Raw genomic sequence first — 12,676 nt, forward strand, 5'->3', positions numbered from 1 at the left:
GGGATAGCTTAGTTCTGCTGACTGGTTTGGATTCTGTTTGTTTCTTAGTACTGGGAAGTGAAATACAACACTATTAAAAGGGCTGGAACTTTCGTTTCTACAGAAAAGTTTCCCAAGCCAAGTCAGTAAAAGGAAAACACACTTCAAATTCAATGCTTTCAACAACATGCTAAAAGGTCTCGCAGAAACTTCTAGCTGCAAGCAACGAAGCCAGTTTTGTGTCACCCTCAGGAGATCTCCGCAGCACTGAAAGTGTTGCCAACTTGACAGGAAGCCTCTCAGTTTGCGATTTCTCTCTGGAAGCCACCAGCCCTAACATTAACCATCCTTACCTCAGAGTGTGGCCTCTTCCATGGCTCAACTGCATGACCCTGGTATCTCTTCCTAGGACTTTCCTCTCCTCTCAATCAGTAGGGGGCGTTACAGAATTTCTCCTGGTTCTTTGTTCCACTTGGTCCACAAACTGGGTTTGCAAATGAAAACGCTGTGTACTACGTCTACGAACGTAAGGGAACAATAGCAAGAGAGAAGGACGAGCACCCATTGCCTCCAGAGGCACTGTGGTGTTACACGTTAGGAGTTGGGCTGCTTGTTGAACATAATGGCCCTAAGCTGGGGTACAGTACAGTGGGAGAGCTGTACTGACGCTGGCACCTTTAAGACGCTTGCATATCATGTTTAAACATTAGTGAGATTTAAACTTGCTCAATGATTGCTTGACCACAAACATCTTAGAGAATATCACTTCTGGACAAGAAAGCTGTTTCGGCAACATTTGCTCTGAGCAATTCCATTCACGTCTAACAGATCCACCCACAGTTGGGATAAGGCCCACAGCATTACCCTCATGTTAAACAACAAATTATGTTCCAGTGACTACTGCCTTGATTACAAATTATTAAACTGAAAAGGAGTCATGGAAAGCCAAAAACATGGAAGTCAGTACAAGATATCAGAAGTGTGCAATATAGTCATACTACATAAATACTGGCACGTTCATACAGTTAGACTTCCTTATTCTTTGCATGAATTTTAGTTCTCACCACTTCTGTTTGCACCACACAGTACAGTTGGTACCATTTATTAACACAGCATTTCACTGGGTATTAAACACGAAGCAGGTTGCAAGCAAAATGAAAAGGCTTTGAATTGCTATTGCTGCTCAGTTTTCCCACAAAGGAAAGGGGGCATTTCCTGAATCCCTGGTTAAAACTAGCATTTGTTAATTTCTTTGACATTCTCTATCTATATACAAAAATGTTCTAAGAAGTCCTCATTTAAATGTACCCACATGTTGTGAAGGGAAGATGGTAGAATGCTCTGTGGTTGGTTGCATCTAGATAGGGGAATGAGGCTACGCCTGTAGCACTTGTCAACCTTTCTATATGCTTTGAGGTTTCTACCATTGAGCTGCATCCGTAGCCTTGTACTGAGACAGCATTTCACTGCGTAGTCCAAGCCGGCCACAAATCCCAAGTGCTGGGATTACTGGTGCAAAATCTTCCTTCCAATTCTACCAGCCCTGAGGCTCTTGCTTAGTCCATCCTTCCCCACTTACGCTGGGGAATGAGTGCCTGGTCTACTCCTCTCCGAGAGTTTGCCCCCTGCCACCCAATCTCACCACTGCCGCTGAGCAGTTTTCCTGACAACCACGACTGCAGACTATACACTAGAGACTTTCCCACAGGGACCATCAGTCTCGAGTGACAGAGAATGTTTAAGGTAGCCTAGCAACCTTCAGCTCCAGCATCCCAACACATGAAACGCTGCATGTTTATCAAAGACTTGGCCATGGGTGAGGATTCCTATGAAATGTATCGGGAGAGAGAAAAGTGGGGAGAGAGGATAACCTCCCAAGTGATCTTTTTCCTTCCCTGTACATTTTATCAGCAAAATAGAGGAAGGATTCAACTATCAGCGACTCCTAGCTCCAACCAGTGCCAAGAAAAAATGATGTGACTTTGAAGTCGTGTTTGAGATAAGAAGGAAAGGCACTTGCGTGAGTCCATGTGATCTGAGGCACAGGAAAGTTCTTCCTCCCATTGACTGCTTATCTCTGGTACAACAGAGCCCTAGGTTAAGTCAGCAAATCCAAGGCTTTCCCCTAAAAGTGCGACTCTTTCTAATGAGGAATGATTACCAACTTACATTCTTGCCAAAGCTGTTGTTATCAGTAAGTAGAATGAATCAGAATTGAGGGGGAAGACATATTTTATTTCATTCCTGTAACATCACACAGCATTTAACGTATTTCCACTTTATAGATAACAAAGAGACCAAAGGAGGCAGACAGCTAGTCTAACAAGATGGAGCCCTATATTTTATTCCCCTATAAATTTCAGGTTCTAATGATTTTTCCAGACCACACCTATCCATTTGGGAATATGCCAAACAATTAGCAATAATCGTGCCTCAGATAAACCTCATTGGCTACGATACTGCTACTGTGCAAAGCTGGAATATGCCAAACAAAATGTATAATCACAAACAAAAGGACCTAGAAATAATAGTACAGAAGAACAAAACAAATGAAGAAATCAAAAAAAGAAAACTGTCCTCCTCAAATTCTTCTCAAGAAATTTTGACTTGATACTTTATGAATAAAAGACAAACCATGTTTAAACTGGATGTTGTAAAGCCTTTAAAAAAGAAGAAAGCCCTGGTACCCAGGTGTGCCTGTAATCCAACAACTTGAGAAATAAAGGCAAGTGGACCAGGCACTTGGTCATCTCAGCTACAGAATTAGTTCAAGGCCAGCCGGGCCACAAGACACCCCCACCTCCCTCCCTCCCTCCCTCCCTCTCTCTCTCTCTCTCTCTCTCTCTCTCTCTCTCTCTCTCTCCCTCCCTCCCTCCCTCCCTCCCTCCCTCCCCCTCTCTCTCTCCCTCTCTCTCTCTCTCTCTCTCTCTCTCTCTCTCTCTCTCTCTCTCTCATACACACACACACACACACACACACACACACACACACACAACTATGTAACAAGGAACTATGAAAATAAGTATACACAATGAACAACTTCAAATTAAAATAATATTCAAAAGTTTCTTAGGTTGTACTACTTCAGCTGCAATCAGATTGTTCAATCTCTCTGGAATTTTATACCTAGAGACCATTGTTCCCATCAGCCTGCAGGTGGACCCTTTCCCCAGGGCACACACACCATTGTTCATCTTGACCACTGCCGCTCCCTAAAACTCCCGTGTGCTGTCCAATTTATGCTTAAATTGTGTGTGCTGCAGGCGTCTGAGTCTGTGACCCTTACAAATGTACTAACACAAACTCACCAAGCACGGTATTCACTTGGGTAACAGTTGAGATCTCTCCTCTCTAACGAATTCCATTATTGAAAACAAGGACACCCCGATTACTATGATACTAGCGACACCAATCATCTTGACTGACACCAAATAATCTGTGACTGAATAACTTAATATTGATCAATCCTTTAGCTGGGAAGTAGTTCTAGTTAATCTCTGAGTCCTCATTCCTTGATGTTGACTATATCCTATTAGAGAGTACAAATTACAGAAACTGAACACAAGTTCATTACCATAAGCCATGTTTAACATTAATAATAACAAGCTATTTAACAGCTTTCTGGTTCCTCCCTAGAAAAAGTACTTTCAATATGACAATTGTTGATATTATTTCAAATACAAAAAGTTTTTCCTTTCATCCTGGAAGCAAAAATGCCCTCGGTGGTCAAAATGATGTAGGTCACATACTTTGTGGGATTTTTCAGTATGAGGCCACTTAATATGCTTTCTCGTGATCATCACAGTTAATTCTTAAACCCTGTTTTCAAGCTCAACTTCATTGCTCCGCTTGTTTCCAATAGATATTAGAAGCAATCTTACTCCAGTCACTGTAGATTCCAGCTCAATAGTTAGAATGAACTCGGGCTACAGAGCAGCAGGGCCTGCAGTCCGCAATGTTTAACACAAGTCAAGACACTGTTAAAATCGAGGGCTCAGAATATCCCCACACAAACAACTGGCAAATAAGCTGGTGGATTTAGTAACTTCACACTATACACACTATCAAAATATCACACTGTACCAAATAAATACATTACAAATTTTTAAAAAGCCAGACGTACTGGCACACATCAGTAATCACAGCAATAAGGAGGTGGCAGCCAGCCTGGAGTACATAAGATGCTGTCTCCAACTACAAGGAACTGTAGAGGTGTAGATCAATAGTAGAACAGATTACGGCCCAGGGCTCAGTCCCCAGCCCTATAAATAAATGCATACAAATCTTAAAAGAATAGTCATAAAATATATCCTGAAAACTTCAAGTGCTTCAAACCATGACCATCAAAGGAACTAAAATTCAAAGTTACATAAAAGGCACACAGTTTACATGCTATTTCGTATTTTTTACACCAGTATGAGCCCAAGGAATAAGCAAGAAAGGGAAGAGAGGGTGTGTGTGCCTTAATCTCCAGGGCTGCACTCTCCCGCTCTCCACACCTGACATCCTCAGCCCACTGATTTCATTCACTGCTCTCACCACTGGACACCCGTGCAGCTCTGGCCTGGTCTGAGTCCTCCCACTTCCAGGCTGGGATCAGTCTCCAGGTGGTTTTCCTGCTTCTGGTGAGGTTTATATTCATTTGATTTTCCACCCATTGGACCATATTAAAATCTGGGCCAACATGTCATCTCTGTGTTCATACCCCTCCTGTGGCTCCCATTTCCCGGAAGTCAGAAACAGTGGGAAATGACTTTAACTTCTCAGAGTCAGAAGACTGTAGTGTCTGGCTGCTTCTCTGCTCTCTAACCCACGCTCCCCGCCCCCCCTGCTTCCCTCCATCCCCCACCCCCCACCCCCACCCCCCCACCACCCCACCCCACCCCACCCTCACTCCCCACCCCCCCACCCCGGCTTCCCTCCACCCCACACACCCTTGTCAGGGACTTGGCACTTACTTTGTTCTCCCTGGAATGCACTCACTGAGACTTTTCTCCCTTTCTTCCATCTCCTCTCAGCTCCCCCCCTGCCTTTCCGAGTACCTAGATCTAACTTTTTAAGTCTCCCTAACAGACTCTCCAACACGGTGTTCCAGGGACCATCAAGCCCTGCTTTACTTTTTCCCTTCTGAGGACTTATTGTTGTCTTCTGTGAAGTACTCGGTCTACTTGTCTTGTTTCAATCACGCTGCAGCACTGAGGATTCACGAGCAATTCAACGATTCGCTTGTGGCTAACTATGGTCCACCGCTGGACACATTACAAGGCTTTACTACATACATGTTGTCTGACTAACTAATGTGGATGCTTTGGTCTGAAGCAGTGTTCTAACAGTACAGGACGTCTAGGAGTCTGGGAAACAAAGATGACCTGCGACCAGGACAGAAGCAGTGATTCACAGTGCCCAGAGCTGGTGAAAGAGGAAGTGCTCCCTGGCAGTGGTGATGTGGAGTGCACAAGGTCCTCCCTATCCTCAGCAGCTGTCTGTCCTCTGAGGCGCTCAGATGTGCACGTGCTCTTCTCTGCACACGGCTTGGGCCGCTTTATCGTCACCATCCCGCCCACCTGCTCCCCCCCCCACAGCCCTGCTCCCCTCCACCCCACAGCCCTGCTCCCCTCCCCCCCACAGCCCTGCTCCCCCACCCCACAGCCCTGCTCCCCCCCACAGCCCTGCTCCCCTCCACCCCACAGCCCTGCTCCCCCCCACAGCCCTGCTCCCCCACCACAGCCCTGCTCCCCCCCACACAGCCCTGCTCCCCTCCACCCCACAGCCCTGCTCCCCCACACCCCACAGCCCTGCTCCCCCACACCCCACAGCCCTGCTCAACTTCCACCCCACAGCCCTGCTCCCCTCCACCCCACAGCCCTGCTCCCCTCCACCCCACAGCCCTGCTCCCCCACACCCCACAGCCCTGCTCCCCCACACCCCACAGCCCTGCTCCCCCCCCACAGCCCTGCTCCCCTCCACCCCACAGCCCTGCTCCCCTCCACCCCACAGCCCTGCTCAACTTCCACCCCACAGCCCTACTCCCCTCCACCCCACAGCCCTGCTCAACTTCCACCCCACAACCCTACTCCCCTCCATCCCACAGCCCTGCTCCCCTCCACCCCACAGCCCTGCTCACCATCGTCCACCCCACAGCCCTGCTCACCTCCACCCCACAGCCCTGCTCACCATCATCCACCCTAGACGATGTGTTCCATAGGACATGGCCCTGCACACATGTAAGCCTAGCACTTGGGAGGCAGAAGCAAGAAGACCACTCCCAGTTCAAGGCCAGCCAAGGCTATATAGGTGACAGCCTACCTATAAATAAATAAATAAATAAATAAATAAATAAATAAATAAATAAATAAATAAATAAACAAACAAACAAACAAACCCACAAAGCAGTGAGTTGACTGGTTTCTTTACAGAATGAAGAAGAGTGGAAGGAAATGAAACCATAGAATGAGGCTGAGAGGAGCACCCTGCTCTCTCAGGAGGGGCAGGAGTGATGAATGAAGAGCACCCCACGATCTCACAGTCTCAAGTCTGGCATAGCAGGCTCCGCTAACTAGTGGTGAAACAAGAAAAGCACATCATTTCAAAGTAATCAGGACAAGAGACCAAACAAAGCAAGGAAGACTGAGAAGACAGCCAGGGAGCACTGGTGGAAGAACCAAGAAACAAAGGGGAAAGTTACTCTGGTATTAAGAGAAAGTTCTGAGAATAACAGGTCAAGACCCTGAGGAGGAGGTGTAAGACACTGATACTTCATAGTGATAAGCTCACTCTTACCTATGACAACCATATGAACATACACATGTACCTCATACAGCACAGCACCTTAGCGTGGGAGGGAACCCACAGAAAACTGGTGAAGAGGCTGTTCCAGTCTCTTACTCAGATGCCTTAAAAACAGGCTTCCCTTACAACTAAGAGGTCAGCCAATGTGGTGAGAACATCAAGTTTCCTCACGTTTGAGCATTCTCCACAGTTTGTTATCGTAACTGCACAGAAGGCAAGAGAGCAAGGACTCTACAGCTATAAATTCTCAGGACTTATGTTTGTGAATGGAGAATTAGTAGACGATAAACAGACTGGTAAAATGTCAGTATAAGGTAAAGAAAGATCAGTTAATTAGCATTATGAAATGCACATGTATATCTTAAAATATTTTGGACTTCCCTTAATGTAGAAAAAAATGAAACTCTTTGTAGAAAAAAAAGTCAACATTATATACTAAGTTTTATAATATATTCTCTCCAAAACCTTATATAAAATAAAATGTGATTTAGCATTATTTCTTGCACAAGAATAATGTCATTGAGATCTGAAGTGTGCTGCTATGATGGTTAACCTTGCTGGGTTTTACTTTAAATGTTTAACTTATAATAAAGTTCTATTTTCCCTCGCACTCCTGCTCCTGTTTCCTGTCGGACTGCATGCTGTTCTAACGGGATGAGCCAGTGAGCTAGCCCTGCCTGCCTCAGACTTGTAGCTGACTGGGGAGGGTAACCATTCCAACCCAAAGCATTAACACGAATCGATCCCAGGAAACAAAACTCATTTACAGCATGGAAACTGGGCTAGTCAGACATTAAATAACTCCATACAACTACATTCCAGTCACCATTCTGAGGCTAGCAAGTCTAGAAAGCACTAAAACGTGTGCTGACTATCCTTGAGGAGGACAGGGTGTGCGGTAATTTCGGTAATTGCACATCCGTCCTAGAGAAAGTCAACATTCTTGACGTGGGAGAAGACACGAAGTGCAGTGAACAGGATATGCTACTCCCTTTATCACGGCTCTGGCCCTAACACGCCCACTTACTCTGGCCCTTCAATAATCCCAGCCGTGCCAAGAGAGCACAGTGCCTTCTGTAATAACTTCAGAAACGGATACCAAGGAAAATGCCAGCTGGAGCCAAGGCATCAGCATCAGCCTCTATCTGTGACACTGCAGGGCTTGACACCAAAGCCTTGGCTCGGAAAGCACATACATATTTACCCATTCTGTGTGAGCCTGAAGACAGCACACGCTACAGTGTTTCAAATACTTTTACCTTGAGTTACTGAACGGCGCACTGAAGGAGCAATCTGTAGAACTCTTCCCTTACAAAGAAAGCTTGTCCAGTCGCTATTTATCAGCTCTGTCAGGCAGAGTGGAGCACATTTGCTCCCAAGTTCCTGTGCTTAGTATTCCTGACTAAATGTGTCGTCTCCCCACTGGGGATGGAAAACCAGCCCACTCATCACCGCTTTCCAACAACACGGACAGCAGGGACAGATCAATGAGGAAGTCTGTATTTGACCTGGGTTAACAAGCAAAAAATCTGTCACTACCACTGAGCCGTTTGGGAATCTGGCTAAGAAAACAGTATTTTGGTACCCACTCAGATAGCATCCTTGTGGCTTACCAGTTTGATCAAAGTACATCATCATCTGGGTAGAGCTAGTCAAAGTCTTCTGACAGGCACGTTCAGCCCAGCACTGCCGTACAAACAACCTGCCCTTCTGATAGAAAAGCCAGTCCCTGTGGCTGGAGATGTGGCTCAGATGCTTCCTCCTACAAAGGAGCAGCGTTTGTTCCCATGGGGCCTCTAACTCCGGACCCATGAAATTCAAGACCCTCTCTGGCCTCCACATGTATGCACACACACATACCTAAAAATAAGTAATAATAACATGATAATAAATATTTTAAAATTCTTTAAAATGCTAAATGTTCTCTTTTGTTAAAAGTCAGTCATACTGAGATCGAACTTGTATTTTAAACACACACACACATTATGATCATCATGAAAATCTCTCCCAATGAAAGGAGTTATATACTATGCATCAGACTGTGGAGGGGAGGCGCGGCCCGGAATGACAAAAGCAGCATTCTTTAGATGATCATGATGACTATAAATGGCTACAGACACTATGCAAATAAGCTGCTACTAAAATATTAGAACAGCGTTTAAATCATGATTCTGATGAATCACAGAGCTGACTGATGAAAAAGAGGCCATGAGGTTTGAGGGAAGTGAGCAGGGGCGTATGAGAGGGTGTGGAGGGAGAGAAGGGAGAAACATTGTGATTGTAATACAATCTCAAAGGGAGATGCTAGCTACCCTTCCTTTCCACATACAATGAAATCTATTCATATAGCAGTGGGTTGGGATATGGAACCAGCTGCCTTCTCAGCACTCCAGTTGCACGTATTCACCCCCACCTTTAAACCGTCCGTCTATTCACCTGCTTTCAAAGGTTAGCGAACCTGTACTAAGCTCTGGAATCCTGCCCCAGCACAGGAAAGAGAAAAGAAGAAGATGGGCTAGGTTTCTGAAAGGCATCCAACAAGTCTATCCACTTTCCCGTTTCCTTCCACCAAATGTCCAGTTCCTCGCCAGTCCTTTGGCCTCGCTATCTCGTGGGAGTAACTAACACTTTCTGCCTGGATTTAAGGCCCACTCCATGAGATGGAATCCTCCTGTTAATGGGCCTGTGCTTAGGTGGGCATGGGGCATGGGCCACGGGGAATCTGCTATCATCACTCTAAGCTGACATGGTATTGTACTCCTAATAACTTATGGCTGTACCCACAGGTCAGCGCCCTGCCCATCTCTCATCCAAGAAGCTTCTGCACACAGGAGAAAGCAATCAGCAGAGACTCCCACAGGTCAGCATGCAGAGGATGAGAGGCGCACAGTGCTCAGCCCTAAGTGGGCCATCTGTTATCGTAGTCTTCATCCCAAGGCTAGGATCACTGTGGGTGAGGGGGCAGGAAGACCATGGGAGCCAAAGTGGTGGATGGCTTAGGAAACAAACACTTTCCGGACACAGCAGGGAGCTGCACTGTGAACTCACTGCAGTTGTCAGAGCATGAGCAAGACGACCACGCTCAAGACAGACAAAACTATAGCATGGTGTGGGGAGGAGAGGTGAGCGAGCGAGAAGGCTCCCCTCCACCTGAGATGCTACTAACACTTGGGAGCGGCTAGGGGAGGCAGTCAGTGGGTGTGACGCTGCGAGGCTGACAAGAAAGGTAGAGCAACTGCTGGGTAGATGGGGGGTCACAATGAATGGGGAAGTTCTCTAGGCAACTAGACGTTCCTGCAAATGTTGCAACATAAAACAATGATAATACCACTGACCTCTTTTATCTGTGTGAGCATGGCATATAGAAACACTTTGATTAAACTTAGTTAAACTTTCAGACAGGACCAGAGTACAGCTGGGAAGTATAATGATTACCTAACATGTGTAGGCTGGATTTGAGTCCCAGCACTTCTAAAATAAGATAAAATTAAAATTCTGGACAGAACCAATGTCACAAGCAGAGAGGACTTTGTCTACAAAGCACTGAGTACCCAAACATACAGTACCACTTGACTTAGGAGACACGAATCTTAGTGACGTGTGTGGCTACCTTAAAATCCAATTAGTCACATATGCATTCTGATAATAAATCCAGTGAAATTCTGTGGAGGTTTTGGGTAATAGAATTCACTGTTACTTCCCTAAAACTTAAGTGGCAGGCTTAGAGACTATCTGCTGACAAGTCACCCTTGGGAAGGAACACACATGGTCAGCTTATGCAAATTATTCTACAATCAAACAACTTATTTTATTCTACCAATCAAGAAAGGACATAAAGCAAGTCATCTTCAGCACTGGTGTAGATTTCTATGGCTACCAGCGTTGATAAACTATTCCCATAACCTATGAGGTAGCACATGCCTTTAATGCCAGCACTCGGACAGAAGGAAGAGGAGGATCTCTGTGAGGCCAGTGTGGGTCTACACGGCAAGTTCCAAGTCAGCTGGGGTTACAGAGTGAGACATTATCTCAAGAAGAGGAGGTAAGGAAAAAGTTTCTTTAGTAGCTGGATTAGAATTAGCCTCCCAACTTGTCACTATGTGCTCTCACCGCTTCCTTGCTTTACAGACAGGTCGGAGGGCCGTGCCAGCTTTAAGCTTGCCGTGTAGCCACAGCGGCCTTCAAGGCCTGGTCCTCCTTCCCCCGAGCACTGGCATTTGCTTTCACAATGACTTAGCTCTGGTACAGCACACTGGCTTTGCTCTGTCACTCCTTTGTGCTCTGTTTCACAAGTGCCACAGCAGGATTGTTACATTTTAACCTTCCGTGAGCCTTAACACATTTAAGTGAAAGAAGCCCGCCCTGACAGACAAACACAGCATGGTTTCAATTATAGAGACCTTACAGAGGTCAATTCAGAGACAAAGGAATGGTGGCCAGGATCTGGGTTAGGCAGGAGGAGCATGTGACAAAGAAAATAAAACTAAGTTTAAAAAGTTGCCCCATCACCTAAAAGTTACTTCCTGAGTCAGCTCCTGTGACCTTTAAGAGCCCATGCTATAAAGCTGAGAGACTAAGACATCCAACTTCCTTTGTCTCCTTCCACCAAACGATACAATTCTGTTAACTTTCACATTTTGTGACTTAAATATTTTTCTCTACCAACATGAGCCCCCTCTAGTTGGAGAAACTAGTCCATTAAAAACATCCAGACAAGACATTCCTAGACAGGGGCTGTCATATTATCTTTGATTCTTGGGCCTAAAGTAAGACCACATAACCAGTCAAGGGCAAATTATATCTCGAAGATCAGAGTCGTCATGTGATTTTATAATGATGAAAGGTTAACCCATTCACAGTATAAGCATATGCTATTAAGCTTCTGGAGTCTCAGGACGTAATGAAGAAAGTTTCACTGAATGAATTTAAAAAGGAGAGAGACAAGATGAGCCTGTGACTCACACCTGGGATCTCAGTTCCAGAGCAGCCTGAGCTAAAGCGTGAGACCCAGCTGCTACCACACACACACACACACACACACACACACACACACACACACACACACACACACTGGGGTGGGAGGAGAAAAAAAGTGTTCCTAGAAAACTATACTCAATACTGTGAATATGGCAATTCCCTCATTTATACAGTTTTCATGTAATATCGGTCAAATTCCCAACACTGAAGGAATACCTAGAATCCTTAATACACCTAGAGTCTCCCCCTAAATACAGAATTACTATTCTTGAGATTTAAGACCTAGATGAACCTGAAGAATGAGTTGCTGGGAGTTACTGGATATGCTTCTCATACCTTGACCCATCCCAGCGATCAGGAGACCCTTTCTGTCTACTGATGATTCCTGCCATAACAAAGTGGGTGCTCACAGTACATCTGTTGTGGGCAGACAGGGGTCACCCTTGGGGACTCACAGGACAACACAGTCTGTGACAGTAGAAGTAGTGACCTTGCTCTTGCTAGGAACAAGAACCCCAGGCTCCCACTAGGGAAAGGCAGCTTATATTACATTTTTCATAATAAAGCTTTAAAATCCTGTGTTTTAAGCACACCATACATATTAGACCACACTAGCCAGCAATAACCAGTGGCTCTAACCCAGGACAGTTTTGCCACACGCAGTGCAGAAAAAGAGGCTCTTACTACTGTTAGGCCTACACATGTAAATCTGTAATATTATTTTGGCTGCATGAAGTGTATAAAGAAAACTGAGTTTCACATAGATATAGGTAAAGAATATTTTAATAGTCTGCTTAGAAAATTATATATAGTTATTCTTTACTACTCAGTTAAAAATGTAACAATTTGTTTGCTAAAGATCAGTTGCAATGTGGCATCTGAAACCTTATCGTTGATTTTTTGTACTGTTATATTTAATATTGGGGTGTTA

At 45.3% G+C, this 12,676-nt stretch overlaps 1 protein-coding gene and 1 pseudogene across 5 annotated transcripts in view; both read right to left on the minus strand.

Annotated features, from left to right (window-relative positions):
• The window catches only part of Bmp2k (BMP-2 inducible kinase), a 97,508-nt gene that overhangs the window by 70,328 nt on the left and 14,504 nt on the right, over positions 1-12,676 (minus strand). The gene's annotated exons all lie outside the window — the stretch shown is intronic.
• On the minus strand, positions 2,392-2,456 carry LOC120096864 (U4 spliceosomal RNA; annotated as a pseudogene).

The sequence above is a fragment of the Rattus norvegicus genome, chromosome 14 (assembly GCF_036323735.1).
Source record: "Rattus norvegicus strain BN/NHsdMcwi chromosome 14, GRCr8, whole genome shotgun sequence".
Taxonomy (NCBI): domain Eukaryota; kingdom Metazoa; phylum Chordata; class Mammalia; order Rodentia; family Muridae; genus Rattus; species Rattus norvegicus.